Source organism: Numida meleagris, chromosome 19 (genome assembly GCF_002078875.1).
Source record: "Numida meleagris isolate 19003 breed g44 Domestic line chromosome 19, NumMel1.0, whole genome shotgun sequence".
Taxonomy (NCBI): domain Eukaryota; kingdom Metazoa; phylum Chordata; class Aves; order Galliformes; family Numididae; genus Numida; species Numida meleagris.
This window is the reverse complement of record NC_034427.1, coordinates 4444616-4463210: the sequence shown is the minus strand read 5'-3', so window position 1 is coordinate 4463210 and position 18595 is coordinate 4444616.

The window sequence follows — 18595 nt, the reverse complement described above, 5'->3', positions numbered from 1 at the left end:
TGCTGTCCTCCTACACAAGCTGCCTGCCCTTGACGGATGGATTTTATTTATCTGTCTATTTTGTGGGTGCTTTTTCAGAAATGCGAAGGGAAGCAGGCTACAAAAAGAAGTGCTGTCACTGGCAAGTTAGTCATTAACCGCCGGGTGTCTCCCCGACATGATGGAGATGCTGCAGCCTCTCTGAAGTTTGCATGTCTCCGTGGAAGGATGTCGTGATGTGACAGACACGGGGATTTAAGACAGATCTTTTCCTGCCTAGGGTTCCCTCTGCTTCTGCAGTGTTTACATGGGATTGCTGAGCTATATCAAGCCTTCAGTATCAAATGCATCAGTACTGTCCACGTGCATCGCCCGTCAAGAAAGATTAAGTTTGCTCTGCACAGCAGCGCAGAAATACTCCCAGGGCAAAGCAGGACTGCCCCAGCAAAGATCTTTCTTTTTCTTTCCCTACTCTTCTCATTAAAGCTGTAGGTGACTGATGGAAATAGCTTACCTAGCAGGGAGACAAATGGCCAAAAGCTGATGTGCTGCAGGAATTCACCCTGTTGTGGTTCTGGATAGAGCAGGGATGCGGCAGCACCTAGCAAGTGCTTAAACGACTTTGCAGAATCAGAATTAGATTTAACATGCAGTCCTTCTGGAGTATAATTCCCATTATTTTTTACTGCATCTGACCCCGGAGGCATAAGCAAAACGTCCCATCTCAGCCCCAGATCCACAGTAGGGTTTTGCATCACCGTGGTGAGAGCTGGGATCCCCATCTCGCATAGGAGTTGGACTCGATGGTCCTTCTGGGTCCCACCCAACCTGGGATATGCTATGGCTCTGTGATCTCCCTGTAGACCTGTCCCACAGTGTCACTGCTGCCCTGCCCTGCCACACTCTGGGGCACACAGCCCTAAGGAGCATCAGGTTGAGGGGTGCTGGTGTGCAGAGACACTGCTACTGAGATCCACATGTCCCTGGTTGGTTCAGGTGAGGAGAAGGCCCTTGGTGCAAAGCTGTATTACTGCACACTGCTCTGAGGAGCTGAAGAACAGACTCAGCGATGTTTTTCTCAGGGCAAGATCCATTATCTCAAGTAATCTAATCACAGCACGTTAATGAAACTAGGCCTAAAAGACTAACCAATAATCAATACCAGAGTGCACTAATATTGTGTACCACAGACCTAGAGCACCTATTTTCCGTGCTTGATTTCATTTCTCTACACTGTTTTCTCTCCTTAGACAGAACAGCCAAGAAGTGACTAGCATCTCCTCCAAATTCCAGCAACACTGGAAAGGTCCCTTTTTGGTAATATTTCAGTGATGATTCACTACAAGTAGCCGTATAAAAATTTAACACATGGCATTTTGGAGCAGAGCTAAAAAAAAAAAGGAGACCTGAGTTCAAGGACTGAGCTGTGCCGAGCTGCTGCTCCCACCATCAGTGCTTTCCCTTCTGCGAGCAGCCCACGAGAGAAGCAGTGTTTTGAAGGGAAGGACGAGCACCTTGCACCAACAGGATGTGCAGAGGGAGTGGAGGAGGCAGGGAGACTTTGCTGTTTGATGCCTGTAATCCTGTTATCTGTAGAAGCATCAAAAGGTGGGAGTGGAAGAGAATGGGAGCAGAAGAAAAGATTTTATTTTCTTTATGCCCTTCCTGGAAAACTAAAGCTGTCTTTTTTCTATGTCACTGTGCTTACACAGAGAGCATGGATTGTGTGGCAGCGATGACAAGCTCAGGTACATCACTCATGCAGCAGAGATGGGCACACAAAACTTTGCTCCTCATCTCATACGAGACTGATGACCTCCAGGTATCAGGACCACTAATCAAAGAACCCAGCTCATGCTTTGCCTGTGGTCTGCATCAGAAATTGATTTTTCTAGGGTAATTTCATACTTCAAAAGTGTTCCAGTGTTCAGTGTGGGAAGCGTGGAGCATCTTGGCCCTAATAACCATTTTAGCACTTAATCAGAGGGAAGAGCATTTCCTCTACTCCTCATTTGCTCCTCACCTTAAGCAGAACAAGTTCCTCAGCCACAATTGGAAGCTGGTGAAATGCACTTGAATAGGCAAAGAAGACCTATATTGCTGCATATATAGCTTCAACCCACCACTCCCGGTGCACCTAATGCTCCAACATAAAGCTCCCTGTAGGATGATCCCAACCAATATCAATACACGTAGCTCAATGTGACGAGTTCTGGTTATAAACAGAAATAATGGAACAAGCTTTTTTGCTTCAGCCATATAGAACCAACCCCCCCCCCCCAAAAAAAAAGCTACCACCAAACTTGACTCATTTTTTTTAAAGAAAAAGGCAATTTTTCACATTTTAATAGCTTTCATTCCATGTCTTAATAAATGCATGTTTGTTGATTTGTGTAAGCATGATGTAGGATTCTGCAAATGAATGTAATCTGCAGCAACGGGATAGCTAACCACTAGCTAACACTTTTGAATAATGAATCCCTACTGTATCAGATGGACGCTATTCATAATAATTCCTTGCTTTTCTCATTTTGTCGTGTACAGTAGCGATTAATCAATTTGCAGTGTTATGTCACCCGCAACAAATTGCTAGCACCAAGACAAATTTATTGCTTTATGATAAAAGAACTTGTTTGGGTAGAAATAAATTAAATTTGGGGGTTGTTATTTGAGTTTGATGTTTACATATATGACCCATGCCGCACAGGCTGGCGGAGCTAAGGGTATCCAATTATTACTCCAGTGTTCTGAGGGTAGTTCAAAGAGATGCAGAAGCTAATGGCATGTTTGTACAGCTAACTAGTCCTTGAGGACAACAAGTCCCCCTGGGAGCTTTCTGTAACCTGGACGAGGCTCTTCACAAGAATTTGGAAGCGTTGTCAGGGTGTGGAGTTGTGTGTTGGAGGTTCATTCCACTGAAGATGTTCTTTGTTCTAGGGGTCTAGAGGACAAGCTCCCAGCACCCCAGCAAGTGTCATGTCTGTGGATCTTCTTCTTAAAGTGGTGTTGCTCTGTGGGAAAGGGCTGAGCAGAAGTAGCTTTGCAGGAAAAGCTCTGCCCTCCCATAACCATACACAGACTCTGGGATGCTCCTGGGATGCTTGGTGGAGATGCCCAGCCTGGAGGGTGAAAAACCTGCTTAGCTTCCAGCCATCATTCCAGATCATTGCCTTGATATTTATTTAATTTACTATCATTTTTTATTTCCTTCAGCCATTGGCAGACTCTGATCTCCTGCTCTCACATCAAGCAGCTTACTCTTCCTCACACTTTCTCCTTCCCACTGCCTCAGAAATCACTTTGACTCTTTCTCCCTGGGTTAACTACTGTTACTTCTCTTTCTTTGCCCATTTCTTCCACTCTTCACTTTTTCTCATTTCTTGTACTCCTGACCACGCACTTTCTGTAGCACTGGATAATGCCTCTCCCCTCCCTGCTGCTCCCCACTAATGTCCTTGTCAGCCTTCCCCTGAATCATCATTGCACCATCCCAGAAGATTTTTAACTGAGATTATCCCTCACTGGAACCACAGAGCTGAGAAAAACAGAATGTATCCAGTGCTTCGGTTTGTCAAGGTGACTTCAAAGTCCTGAGAAAACAGCCCAAAAAGAGGAAAGGAGAGGAGAGGAGAGAGACATTCCCTCATTTGTCCCTTTGCATGTATGCTATGTGAGTGCTTGTCCCACAGTGAGCACATGTGCCATTCAGATATTATTGTGGACATAGCCTGAAAAAATTATATACTCCTACAATTCGGGTCAAAGTCTACCATTAAATCCAGTCTTCACCAGGCTTGGAGATTTTCTCCAGATTTTTGCTGGTGTAACTAGTCTCAAAGGGTTCTAATGTTAGTCAGTGGCAGAACGGTAATGATCTATTAATTAGCCAGTTTCTATCAACACCCGTGGTGCAATTTTATTACCCATGACAGCAAGCAGGCTTCAGTAGCAATCTGCCCTCAGAATCAGGTGAGGGAGCTTTCACGCTTGCTGAATAGTCAACATCTCCAGCAGTATCTTACAAAATCAAATGGTATTTCATAAAGCTTTCTCACCATCAAGTATTCCTGAACCAGGGATCAAAGAGGAAAAATCCCAAACCTGCCGAATAGTGCCTTTTTTTTGTGTCTGGTACCAGTTTGGGTTTAATGCATCGGCTCCCACTGCACTGAAACCCAGCGCTTCCAAACTGACACAACCATACAAGAAATACAAGAAGAGAGAGCTGAGGATTGTCTGGAGTAATCAGATTTTTGGTGTAAAGAATCCTAAGCACTATTATTATATATTTTTTAATTGCATTATGGCAGTTTTGCTGTGTCACAACCCAATCATAGCATCATCGTGCCAACTACCATATGTCATATGTGGTATACTTTTATCTAGACTGCACTGCGAGGTATAATTGGGGTATGTGGCAAGCATACCCAAATTAATTTCAGATAACTGCCAATCTAGCACAGCAACTAATTTCAGCATGGGTTGGCCACAGAGTGCTTAACCAGCATCCTGGGAGTGCTCCAGCACCCTGCACCTGGTTGCTGCCCTGTCCTGGGCATGGCCCCTGCACTGGCTCCTGGGACAGCTGGGAACTCTTGGGCGCACCCATAATCCTTGAAAGAATAGGGGCTATGTTTTTTAATGGCTCTTTTTCCTTTTTAAGGAAGGTAACCATCATTTTCAAACTGAAAAAAAACAGGGAGAGAGCGCTGGACTATAGAGGTGGAAAATCACAGCTGATTCACTCAATTAATGGGCAATATTAAGTCCCATAAAATGAGTGAAAAAATACATAAAGCAGGATTATCTTTATGCACATTAGCACAAGGGGGGAGGCACTGTGCTACTTCTAATGTGAATCAATATTTTGACAAAGCTGATATTTACGCTCGCACATTTCCTCTCCTTTGATGCCCACGTGGGAAGGGGCCTTACAAACATGGGTTGCCAAATGCATATTCATTAGCCTTGCAATTGGCTAATCCAATAAAAGAAAGAAAGAAACAGAAAGAAAGAAAGGAAAAAAAAAATCAATGCCCTGGTAGCATGCTTATGGAGTCATTTATTGTAAACACGATCCAAGCAGCTCATTTCGGGCGTGCTACTAAAAGCTTAGAAAATACTGGCACTGCTCAGCCCCAAGCCAAACCCTGCTCAAAAGAAGGGCCCTCAACCCAAGCCAAATGGAAAAAGGGAATTAGAAGGATGTTACTCATTCATTACTGCCACTTTAATCACTTAGAGGTCCAATTAAGAATAAATCATTAGTATTAAGTTACTTTATCCAAGACTCCTTATAACACACATGGCTGGGTTCGGAGGGCTCTCGGTGGCTAGATGTAGCGTGAGCTGAGAAAGGCAGGCAGACGCTGGTTCCCCCCTCCCCTTCCCTTTCCCCCTTGCTATGAAATTGATAAATGAAGGCTGCATTCTAGGTGCAGCAGTAATTTCTGTAGTGCAGTCAAGTGCTAGGTCCCTTGTCTCCCGCGAGCAATGAGGCCGCCGTCCCCTTTAATGCCGCAGTCTCCCCCCGGGCTGCCAAAGGGCCGGCCCAGAGCCCTGCGAGTTTCATTTCACAACCCCCCCATGTGAGAACCCTTCCTTCATTAACAGATCCGTCCTTTCCAGAGGCAGGGGCAGAGGGAATGGAAAAGCCGGGAGGGAAAGTGGCAGCCATCCCGCCTGGCTCCTGCCCACCGCCACTGCCCGTCTCTAGCTGGAGAAACGATGGAGCGGCATCATTCTGGATGCCTTCCTCTTCCCATCCTTCTCCTCCCCTTCTTCCCTAGGAAGGAATTTCCCTGGTGGCCCAGACTGCTATCTGGGAAGCATATTTCCTTCTAATCGGTTTTACAGCTCTTTTAAAGTAATATGTCAGATCATTTTCTCCATATACATAGTTAATGAAAGTAACCCTACAAATTCATTTTAAATAGATGGAAGTTGTTATAACCCTGATCTGGAATTTATTACATTCATTACAATCTTGCTGAAGTAGGTAATGTAATGGACTATTACTTTTATTATCTTTTTAATCCCTCAAAATTATTAGGAACTGACTAATATTTGGCATCACCCTGTTAATGTTTAAACAGAAATTGATATCTTCATTCATCTAATAAATGATGAGGTCTTTTTTTTTGTTGCAGAACTAAAGCTGGTGACTTTGTCTTTCAACTTGTACTAGGCCAAGAGTAAAATCATAAACTGACAATGTCTTAATTTTATGAAATCAGCTCTTTTACCAGGTTATGGGAACACTGCAGAATTATTTCCATGGCTTCTGGGGAAAGCCTGGGCACCACTGGTTTCTGTGAGGAATGGGTTAAGGTTTTGCTTCAGCACGCGGCCAGAGTTTCGCCTCCGGACCAAGAAAGCAAAGTACAAATATTGCGCTAAATCCTTCCCTCATCATGACAAACTTTTCTTAAAACTGTGTGGCAGTGGCAGTGTTCCTCAAGAGTATTCTGAGATGCTTTAAATCAGCCTCCTCAAAGCACAGCTTCCCTGCACATAACCTTTCGGTTCCATCCCACCTCTGCAATACCCAACGGGAGGCATGTAGCCCCATCCCAATTCATCATTCCTTCCCCAAAACACAAGCACGTCTTTCTCATCTCCCTTGCTCTTTGGTAGTGATGCTAGCAAATTCTCTGAGAAAATTCATTTTCAGGCTTCAGGAAGAGGCCTTGCATTTCATCATCTGTGCTAGATGTGGGAGTATTCCAGGAACTGTTTCAGGGCAGCAGATGGGAATACCAATGTGTGGTAGAAACCCACCAGCATCTACGCATGCTCTTCTGTGTGAGACCACCGTCATCCGTCAGTAGATGCAATGTTAGAAGTGTTACCTCAGGGTTTTGCCATTTTCTTTGAATCCCAGTAGACTGGGACCAGAGTCACTGGTAATCAGTGCCAGGAGCAGAGTTCAACCCCACGCAAATGGCTTTTCTTCTTTCCCACACAGAATCTACCACTCAGACTTCACTTAAAGCTGAAGTTCTTTGCTATGTCAAGAACTACTGGACACAATTTCCAAAGAAACCTGAGTGAATGAAGTTCCATTTTTGGAAGTTATTTAGATAGAGACTGTAATGTGCAAACAAGTTTCTAAAGGAATTTTCAAAAGCGCCTCAATTTTATTTTAAATTGGTGATGATGCAGGCTCTTTTGAATCTTGCAGAGAATACCTGTTTGTACTTTGACATAACTTTGTACAGCTTTACAAAGAGGAATCCAAGTCACTTCTAAAATTGCACTAACAAATCTGGCCCTTTGGCACTTCCAGCAACGTTACCCAGCATGCAACCTTTGAAAACATCCAAGCTATGTTTTAATGCTTTTAATCTGCACCTCACCTTACAAGTGTTATTAATATTCATTATAGATTAAGGCCAAAATGAAGATAACAAAGAGTTCTTTACAGTTTCCTTTGAGTTAAAACTGGGTTTTGCAGCACAGTGCAAAGGAAAGCAAAGAAAAGTTTCTTTGGACAGTAGCCCTAAAAAACAGTTACAAAGGTTTATACATACATACATGCATACGTATATATACATATAAAAGACTTTTGTTAGTATATAGGTGAAAAATGCACAGAGTTGTTAGCATGATGAAAGAACTACAGAGGGGACTCATGGTGTCATTTATTTTTATTTGAGATGAAAGAAAAAAAAGAAAAATATAAAAATTTAGATGTAAACTTACAAGTGAAACACCTTCTGCATATTGACCCAGCAAAATGAATATTAGGTAATTCGTATTCCCAGAAGTAAAGAACTCTGAGACAAAACACCAAGGGTAAGCGCTGGGTTTTAGTGAAAATGATGAGAGCATCGGCAGGAAAAGCCTGCTCGTGCTGCATTCCAGGAAGCTTTGGTAATCAGGCAGAAATAACCAATCTGCAAAGGATTACCTGCGATACTCACATACTGAAATACTGCGTTGTGCTCTGTATTTTGAGAGGAGATGGGGTTGGAGATGCAGCTGGGCTCTTTCTCCTGGTTACAATGGACTGATGCCAGTTTTACGAGCTAAGGGTCTGTTCCGAACATCATCATGTTTTGTACTCAAATGTCCTCTCAAAGATCAATTACCATTTTAATCTTGTAAAGCTGAACCTGCTGCAGGTACCTGACCGGAATAATCACTGAGCCATGCCCACGCTCTTAGCCACAACCTGTTCCCAGCTCATAGACCAGATACCCACAAAAAGAAGCACCAGAAGGATGCTATTTAGTAGGACTTCTGTACTCCTAGATACATAAAAAAAAAATACATTTGCTTTTAGTCTTCCTACTAATTGTGAATAAACAAATATCCAAACAGTTTTGGTAGCTGGTTCACAGAAAAACAGCTCTTTCAGTCATATGTGAATACCGATACTTTCTTGTCTTGCATTAATGCTGCCCATGTTTTATGATCTGCCACTGAGGCAGAGGAAAAGAATTCCTTTTTTCCTATTCCAAATACTGCTTTAATAAGACCAAAACTCTCTCTCTTTCTCTCCTTATAGCCCTACAGCAAATAAATGGAGGTGTCAGCCCAACACCCTTGTAGGTTTAAACTGAATGGAAGTGTCCTTTTGAAAAGCTTGTTCTGTCTGACAGTCCTGAATGTGCTCCTATTGCAGTTCCTTTGAACACCCATCTTTTCTGTGCCGGTACTCTGCTGACATGGCTTTTCGTCTGGTTAAAGATTAACAGAATGCTACAGAATGACAGGACTTTGTGATAACTTAATTGCACAAAACATAGTTGTTCCTATGCAAATCGGAGGATAATTGGGCACTAAGAAATTACTCTCCCTGTATAAAGATGGCAAAGTGGATTTTGGACACACATGGGGAATAATAATCTATTACCTTTTATTACATTTGAAAAACATAGTTCACAATTTTTATGATGAGCGTTAGACATGCATTTAATAGTGTGAGGATATTCGATTATGTACTTTAAATATAAAGTCTGAAAGCTCTGAAGTCTCCTTAGCTTTAAGTGTATGTTAACTGCTGACGTTGAAATTAACATAACAATGTGGGAGCTTTGCAATACGTTCATAACCTGTGAATCATAACGAACATACCTCTCAAAGGTCCCAGGGTATTTGCAAGCCAAAGAGAATGCGGAGGACACTCTTTTAAATGAGAAAACACAGCAGAAGCTCCCTGAAACTGTTCCTTTGTTATAATTATCTTTGGGTAAGAGTAAGTATGAGATTACAGCATCATCTAAACAAATATCATAAACCAGATAGAAAAATGATATTATAATCATAAAAGGGGCAATCCCAGGGCAATTGCTGCAACCCAGAGTAAAGGTTTGGTGCAAAGTGCCCTAGAAAACAAGGGTAAAAATGAAAGTGATGTGTGATGGCCGCAGAGCTGGTGGTACTATACTATTTACCAAACTACTGAAGACTCACCTCTAACAATAGCAAGGCATCATAAACCAAAGTCCGTGAGCTAAGCCCTGTCTCACGTTGAAAGGGCAATTACAGTGCACCACATCCTTCTCCCCCAGTGTTTCGCTGCAAACGCTCAACACTTTAGGAATTCTAAAGCACAACAAAATGGAAATGGTATTGGAACAGAAAGAGCCTCCCGAAATGAACTGTACGCAGTCCGTTGTGTTGGCATGATTGATACTGGAGCATGTAGGTGTAATGAAACTGATGCTGTCTCTTCTGCACCTGTGATTTATTGAGTACAAATTTAAGATGAGAAAAGGCCCCATACCAGGAGCTGCATCTTCCCCCTCAAAGAGGGTATGGTCATCCATCACCAGCCATTGCAAAAGGCCCAATAGTGAGCGGCTCATCAGATGAGCCAATAGTCTCTTTGTTGGGATTCCTAACAAGTGTTGGATCAGCAAAAGTCTATTTAGGCTGGTGGACCTTTCAGGACCAATTTGTAGTGGGTCACTGATTCTGCTAGTGTATTATCTTCTTTACTACTAGTACCAGTTGGGCAAGCAGCAAAGATTAATGATTTTAGCTGCCGACTGTTTGTGGCAATCTACTGCTTCTGGACCAAAGATTAAGATTTTTTTGTGCTTTACTCGAAAGGACACACCTTTTATCCAGGACCCTGTTTTATTTGCTGAGTTCTGTACAAATAATAATAATAATAAAAAAAAAAATAATGGGCACCTCAGCTGCATTTATAATGGCAATAAAAGGGATTTTTTGCTGGTGCATAGCGCAACAAAAGAGTTTTGCAAGGGAATAATAAAACTCAAAGCTGAGAGTAAGCTTCAGTCTTGTTGGGGTGGAGAATATGGCACAGCACAGCTCTTCTCTCCATCCCACAATACACATTGCTGGGAAAGAGAAGGAGAGAAATGGGGCTCTCCCCAGCAAGGCATACTTTGTTTTCCTATGTTAATCTTTCATCTTTTTTCATGGTGGAAATCCTCATATTGATGGATTTAGTGATGGTGCAAAATACCTGAGACTCATCTGAGGGCAGCCTGGAGCTGCTGGTATGTTGGGTGGCTTTGGTCAATTTTTCAGCCAGTTTCTCTGTAAAAGAACTCAGAAATGACATTGCTGTGACTGCATCATCCCGAAGGCTGCCAGAGATGGCAGTCCTGTTTTCCATGGGAGCACTTACCGATGGCTTCCAAGAAAGCAAATGAGAGAGGGGAGAGATTTTAGTGAATTTGTCTTTTTAGCTGTCTCACTAGCACACCAGCAAACAGAGATACATTCCCGAGCTCAGAGGGTGGTACAGGACATGGGACACTTCCAGAGGAATGTCACTGACTCCTTGTAGAAACACAAGACGTTGCGCTGGTTAGCTCAGAAGAAGGGACAAACCAGTGCTGAAGAGATCAGAAATGGAAATCCAATGACTTAAGTAATTCAGCTGTTGGAAGAGCAGGCCCAAACAGGATAAAGTAACTCAAACTATGGTGCTTTCAAAGCCCTTGCTGCAAGTGTTCATTATTAGTGTTACGTGTACTAGAAACTTTCCAGGGGCCAAGGCAGAGGTTGCAGCCCTGCCATAGGCAAAGGACAGGCGCTGCTGCTGCTGGGGAAATGGTTCAGGAACCAGCACAGCTCCTGCAAGGATCTGGCAGGGGATCATTTTTGCAAAGGTCTTCGACTGCAGCCAGGCAAGGCCCGTGGGTGAGCTCAGGACGTTCCGTGTGCTCCTGCAGCTTTCACACCCCTGAGATGTCGAAGATAGGCAGAGCATTTCCAAAGGAAAGCCCAGGGCTTTATCTCTGTAGAAAACTAGGACAAAACATCCAAGTGTGTGAAAAATGCGCTCATCAAGGATCTAATTTTTAAAGGGAAGAATTCTATAAATGACCTAATAAAAAAGTGATCTAATTGTTTCCACAACTGCTTCCCAAATTACCAGGGCCTTTTCTCTTCACTTGTCATTGTTCACGGAGTCATAAATCACAGCCCGGGAGATCACTCAGCCCTTGACAATTTGCAGCCGTACTCCTGGGTCCCGCATTCAGCCGGGCTGCGACCGCTGACGAGCTGTGCCTTAAGCAGTTGACAGGTGCAAAATAGCACAAGCAGCAAGGATACCATCAAGTAAAGAGTTTTTAATGTATTTTTTAGATGCTTATCTTCTGCTCTTCTTGTGAGCACTGTCAGAAAACACGGCTACTCCAAGGTGCTTCAAAATCACCTTATGAAATATAATATGAATTTTCTTCTGTGCTATTTATTGAAATACGATTGTGATGGTGTAAGGCAGGAAAGGACTCTCATTTAAAATGACATTTATTCCAAAAGTCTTCCATATGTTTCATGCAGGACGTCATCTGAATTTGATCTCTTAAACAGACTTTATCAAACAGGAAAGAGGGAGGAAGATGAAACTTTAGGAAAATCATAGAATCACACAATCATAGAATCGTTAAGGTTGGAAAAGACCTCTAAGACCATCAAGTCCAATCGTCCACCTACCACCAGTATTGCCCTATAAACCATGTCCCTCATTGCCACATCTCCATGGTTCCTGAACTCCTCCAGATATAGTGACTCCACATCCCTGGGCAGCCTGTTCCAATGCCTGACCACTCTTGCAGGGAAGAAGTTTTTCCTAATATCCAACTGACCTTCCAGAAAAAGAAAAAGGTAGAGAAAAAGAGAAAGAAAAATTGCAACACATTGCATTTGGTTCTTTTTTTTGGTGGCCATCTCTGCAGCGCTGTCCATGGTGACATGTCCCTGAGAGCAAGGAGCTGGAGTGGGGCTCCTCTGGGTGGGAGTGAAGGGATTGCTCATGCCCCTGCCCACTGCTCTCAGGCACTGCAAAGAAAACAGCACTCCTGGCAGCACAGGCGGGCTGAGGATGATGATGTATGTGTTTTAAATCCCAGCTAGGCAAACAACAGTAGGTGTTTCTCAGTTTTGATCCACCAGATGACAAACGCCCTTCGCTCTTTTGTTCCCCCAGTGAAATCGAGCTTGCCCATTGTGCAGCTGTATTTCATTCCCTGGCCAGCGTGGCAGACATGTTTTGACATTGCTCAGTGAACCAGGGCCATTTTTAAGCACGCAGCTATGGAAAGTAGGCTGCATCTAGCACCGTGAAACCCCACACTGAAGTCTCTCTTTCTTCATGCGGATGGCAGGAAATATCCTTCCCAACCCACTTCACAAATAATCCCACAATTTATAAAGTTCAAACTCATTGCTCCAGACACTTTCTTGGAATTAATGCTGTTAAACAAAACAATTCAATACTATAAGTTAAGCTGAACTTATAACTTCTGGCGAGTTCCCTTGTCAGTTCGTTGGGGATGGTCATCCCGTGGCTGCAGTTTCTCTCTTTAAGGAAGCTCTCTCATTTCCAGGGAAAGTAACAAAACCAGTTTCTTCAGTGAATCATCGGAATATGACCTAACCTTTGTCCAGAAAGAGCAAACACCTGCAGAAAGCTGTGGCTTTCTTGGTCCATACAGAAGGCACCAAAAAATGAATTTAATATCTGGACATGAGAATGGGGATGGGCAGTGTTTTGGTGAACTTCTCATGGTGGGAAGAGTCGTGAAAAGAGAAAAAAAAAAAGAGCCTGTAGAGACCCAGCTGGGGCACAGGGCATGGGAGGTGTAAATGTTGCTGCAGGGGAATCTGTTCAAAGTCAGGTCCTCCTGCTAAGTGCAGGTTGTGCAGGAAAATAGAATGCCCCAGATGCAGAGACTCTTTGTGAGGAGGGCAGATCAGCAACCACTGGAGACTTTCCTTCCTTTTCATTCTAAGTAGAGCTTCACTGTGTCCAAGTTCAGACTTGGATATAGCTTTTTTTCCCTACTGAATTCAAAGGCAAAATGCATGGCCAGCCTAGACTCTGGATTTCTGTTTACCACATCGACCTTCTTTAAAGGAAAATTGTACCTCTGCTGATGATGCGGAATAGCTGGAGCCAAGGAAAAGGGCTTAGCATGTGGAGCAGCTGGACAGAAGCTGCTCAGCAAAACATGGCTCAACAGCAAGCCAACAAGGCAGGCACAGAAATGCCAAGTGACATGATGAAGGCCACACAAGAAACTGGAAGCACAGCAAGAAAACTGAGATTAGGGGAGATTTACGTTGGATATAAGGAAAAAGATTTTACACTAAGGGCGGTGAGGCACTGGCACAGGTTATCCAGAGATGAGGTGGGTGCCCCATCCCTGGAGGCACCCAGTGTCAGGCTGGACGGGGCTGTGATGGAGCTGTGGGTGTCCCTGTTCAGTGCAGGGGGGTTGGACCACATGGCCTCTAGAAGTCCCTTCCAACTCAAACCATTCTACGATTCTATGAGTTTTCCCCTCTGATTCCATTAGTTGCTCAAACTTTCGGAGCACGGCGCTTGCAGAAACCAACCAGAGCTTCGGTGGTTTAAGGTCAGGCCCAATCACAGCAAAACCCTGGGGCAAAATGTGTTTCTCCTCTCCCTTCCCTCCAGCAAACACATCTCCCAACACTTTCTGTGGGGAAGGTCAGACCTTCACCGGAGTCTCTTGAATACAGAGAAGCTTCTGGGAGCACACTGAGCAAATGGGTTGTTTTGAAAGGACAAGTTAGCTCTATAATTTGCCTTCACAATGTGTTCTGCACTCTAATTACAAATGCAAACACAGTAATTGAGAACAGCATCATAAAACTCTAAAGGAAGCCATAAGTGATATAATACACGGACATGTTTACCATTTGGTGCGGCAGGATGCCTCGGTGATGTTTTCCCCATGTTTAAACAGGGTGGAGATTTGCTTTTCTTTCATAAAGTTAATTTCATGGCAGCAATTCTCCCCTCAGCCTCCCCGCTCCCGAGCTTGGGCCAATTTCAATCCAGCTTTCGGTAAACAGTTCCTCTCTTTCCTCAACTGGGAAAAGCCTCTTTTTCTTTTTAATGATAAGGAAAGGTTAATTAAAGCTATTCCAAAGGGAAGAAAAAAGGGAAAACTGCAGCGTGCCCTCCACCTGTGCTGTCCCATTCCGCCTGAAGACACTCTGCAGAGCTGGGGGCTGTGCTGCTGCTCCCCCAGTCCTGCTGCTGGGGGACGTGTTCCCCTCCCCTGGCCCCTTCGTTGTCCCTCCCAGCTCCCCCAGCTGCCTGGATGGTGCAGGAAATGGTGACTCTTGCTCTGCTCCATCCATGCCATGAACTCTGCCATTTGCTGGGGGATGGGGAAGAGGTCAAAGCTCCAGCGGTTGCCAGTAGAACAAAGGTGAGTAGTTCGGATGCACGAATGGCACATGAAATCAGGCAGGCTGAGAGCTTTCAGCATGCACGGAGAGCAGGATGTAAACATGGTGCAGTCCCACATTCCTGTTTTCCTTGGCTTTGTCCCTTTTTCCCCGTGCTGGCGTCTCACAGATCGCCCTCCCCACAACAAACCGCGGTTCTGCTCCAGCAAAGACACAGGCTGTGGTCCTTGAAAGTCCTCCTGGACACAACGCAGCAAACAGAAGGGGAGTGGAAAAATGGAAGTGATATCAGCCCCGTGCAGGTGCAGTGGGAGCCTGGGCAGGTGGGGGAGCGGGCAGGAGGGATGCTCCATTTCCAGAGGTGCTGAGTGCCTGCAACAAATGGTGACAGGCTATCCATCAAACCCATCACCTCTTGGGAAACCTGATTACCCTGGTGGAAGCCTTCATTGCGAGCATTTAACTGGTTCCTACTGGTTTCAGCCAGCCAGCTTGGTATAGGAATGGGTCACTAGGCTTGGGATGGACTAATCCTTTGGGAGAAATAGGTCCAAGGGCACGGAAACAGGTGTAGGAATTTGTGGAGGTGTCTAGCAAGTTCCCAATTAAAAGAAACAAGAATAGTCTATTTTTAAAATGTTGAACCAATAAAAACAGCTCACACTTGGCTGGTTAGAGCTGTGCATCAGGTGACTTGAACAGATGTCTCCAGCTGGGAATTCTTGGATGAAATTCTCTATCTTCTCCTTTTTATTTTTATTTTTTTTTATTATAAGCCAGTTATTAAAGAAGTACATTTGAGGTTTGAAACGTGTGTTAATTCTAGCCAGGAAAATAAAAGAAAACAGAAACCGCACATACATCACCAAGAGAGAGGTCACGGAGGTGTAATCACAGCTTTAAAGGGGTGAAGCCCCTGATGTGGATGTTGGCAGGATGAAAACACAGTTATTAAAAAATGGCAAGTACAGATTGAAGGCTGAACATCAACAAGGCACTCGCACTGCAAGCACAGGCAGTGTTAAAGAAGGCTGTCCCGGAGCCTGGGATTTCGTTATTCGTGTACAAATAGCCGTTAATTGTGTGTGTGTGTAGATTAATTCACTGCAATTTGATATGTATATATATGTATATATATATGTTTAGTTTTCAGCTGCATTTCTAAATGAATGCCTGTGCTCCTCTTCAGCCAAAATCTGCCCAGAGGAGGGATGAGTGAATTGGACTTTGCATGGCTGTGCACTGCTGCAGGAGCTGCTCCTGTTCTGCTTAGCAGTGCTGGGAATGTCGGTATGTATCCTGCACCCACTAACATGTGAGGAAATGAGGGAAACAAGAGGAAATCATCTCCTTTGATACAGGAGATCCAGCATACCTCATTGGATTGTGTTAACATAGACATAGGATCGAAGCATCCTTCGCTGATGGCCTGTCCTATTGGAGCACCTGGCCCTGCCTCTCTCCTTGCTGCATGTTTCTGCCTTTTCTCTCTCTCCTGCCAGGGCGATGTGGGCAGTTTATGGACCTAGGGATGACCCGTCCAGCAACTAGGCCATGTGTCTGCACAGCATTTTGCTCGGGAAGCACTAGGTGAGGATTTGTTATGTGTTAAAGAAGCAGGTTGGGAGCCGTTGCATTTCCCCTGCCTGGGCAGCAGTGAAGAGAGAATTCCTCAGCCTGGCAAGGAAAGCAGACAAATGCATTTCTTCAATATTGTTCCCTTTCTTTGTCTCTCTTCTTTTTCCTGCTCATATTTAGGGCTTAAAAATGTTTCGGGAGGAAGGTGGGGGCTGGCAGAAACCACTTTGTTTCCAGTTCTGCTCCTCTTTCTCTCTCAGAAACGCACAAAAGGACTTTAAATTCACTGGATAACAGCTTCCTAGTAAATAGGTCCCCGCTTTTCTTCTGCACCTGGATCTGTGCGGAGGGGCCGGTGTCGGAAGACTGCTGTGTTTCCTTGGGTGAATAAAGAGCTTCATTCCCAAAGGGCGCAATAAACCTGAGCCTTCCTCCTCTGATCAACAACAGTGCGGAAGCTGCAAACCTGACCAGTACATCAAAAAGGAGCTTGAAAAATACTTTGAGCAAAAAATGCTAACGGTGCATCCTTCCCCTGTAACTGCGCCGATATTAAATCAGGAAACAGTACAGAACAACCACAAAACATATATACAGGGGCTGTCAGAACAGAAGGAAAACAAAATCCCTAATGGGGACTAAAGGTGCAAAGAGCAGAAAGAAGAATATACAGTATGGGCTTTATGATTATATTTAAATCCTTAGGCAGCAAGTGCCAGAAAGGGAATTCCAAAAAAGAAATCCATATATAAGCAGGTTTTTGGTTTTTTGATCCTGGACTTTGTGCAATGAAAGGGAATGACAAACCATGGATGAAGCACAGGTCCCTGCAGCCTCAGAGGAGCCCTGAGCTGGAACAATGGTCCCTGATCCTACAAGGGTCCCATGCTCAGCTCTGCTGCAAGGAGCCCTACTGATGTCGTGGAGCTCGCTTGAAAGGGTGCTCATGTGGTCCTGGATTTCCTCGAGCACAACTGAGGCCACGTCTTCCTTCCCTGCTTCTGGAGCATCTGAAATCTGTTCATCCAGAGAGAGTCCTGCTGAGCTGCTTGGAAAAAAACAGGCAACAGTGGCCAGAAAGGTGGGCTGGCCTTTTCTGGAAGCTTTCCTGGCTGCTCACGACTCTCTGACACTTCTTTCTATATCCATTGCAGGGAAGCGAAAAAGCTTTTCCCACCCAGAAATCTGTGTACTGCTTCTGTATCCACGAGAGAAGCAAGATAAGCAGGAGAGAAAATTTCCCTAAGTGAGATGCGGTCAAGTTCTGAAGTGTCTGAGAAACCTTCGTATGCCACCAAATGCCATTGCAGGACACAGCCGCAGTAATTATAGACTGACAGCTTCTGCCGGCTCCTTCTGACCTGGAAGGCAACGTCTGATCGCTGAGAGCTTTTGGTGCTGCTTGTTTGCTAAATGCTCCTGGAGGGGCTGGGGTGGTGAATTCAGCATGGCAGGGTCCAAGCGGGGAGCAGGACTGAGCCAAGCACAGGAGGAAAGCTGGCTCTAGGGAGGTCTGAGCAGGAGATTTTGTGCTTCTGGCTCAGGATTTTTTCTTGCTATACACAAGGGCGGCAGTAAATAATAGGGCGGCAAGGAGAATAACAAGGGGAGTGTGCGTTAGAGGCCGTGTTAGAGGGGGCTGCGACGGGACCGCGCTGGTTGGAGATGATGAGAGAGAGACAGACTCCCTCGGGAAAAGATAAAAATAAATAAATCGGATCGCCTCATTCAAGGTACGATGAGTCTAAGGCTGAAAGAAGGCGGAGGACGGAGCCGCTCGCTGCCGCCTGCCCTCACGGGCCGTTAAAGAGAAACGGGGCCGGCTGTCCCGAGGCATCCCCTTCCCTCCCCGCGCCGCGCTCAGACCCCGAGCAAACTGCAGAGGGTGCCAGCGAGGAGTTCGCTCCGTTCTCTGCGGGAGCTCCTCAGGGTGGGAGGGAGGCACGCGGCGCCCCGCACCCGCAGCTCTCCGGGACACCGCGGGGACCGCGTCCGCCTTCGGGATGGGGCTGCGCGGGGGCAGAGCGGTGCCGAAGTGCGGCGTTGCGCGGCGCCCCTCGGCTCGCTCAGCTCTTTCAGCCCTTCCTGAGCCCCCGCTTCTAAGGGAACCTCCGTGCCCCCCAGCCTCGTCCCGGCCCCTCCAGCCCCGCTCGGCGCTGCTCCGACGGCGGACGCGGTTTGAAGGAAACGCCTTCCAATCAACGCCCTCAATCACGCCGTTCCCTACAGTGGCACCTTGCCAGGTGCGCTTATTCTGAGAGGCACTCCCGTGCCCTTTCCGAAATCCTCCCAGATCCTAAATTCTCCTCTCAGTTACAACGACCCCCCGCTTCCAGACAGGGATTTAATGCCGGGGAAAAACATCTCCTCCCCCCCCCCC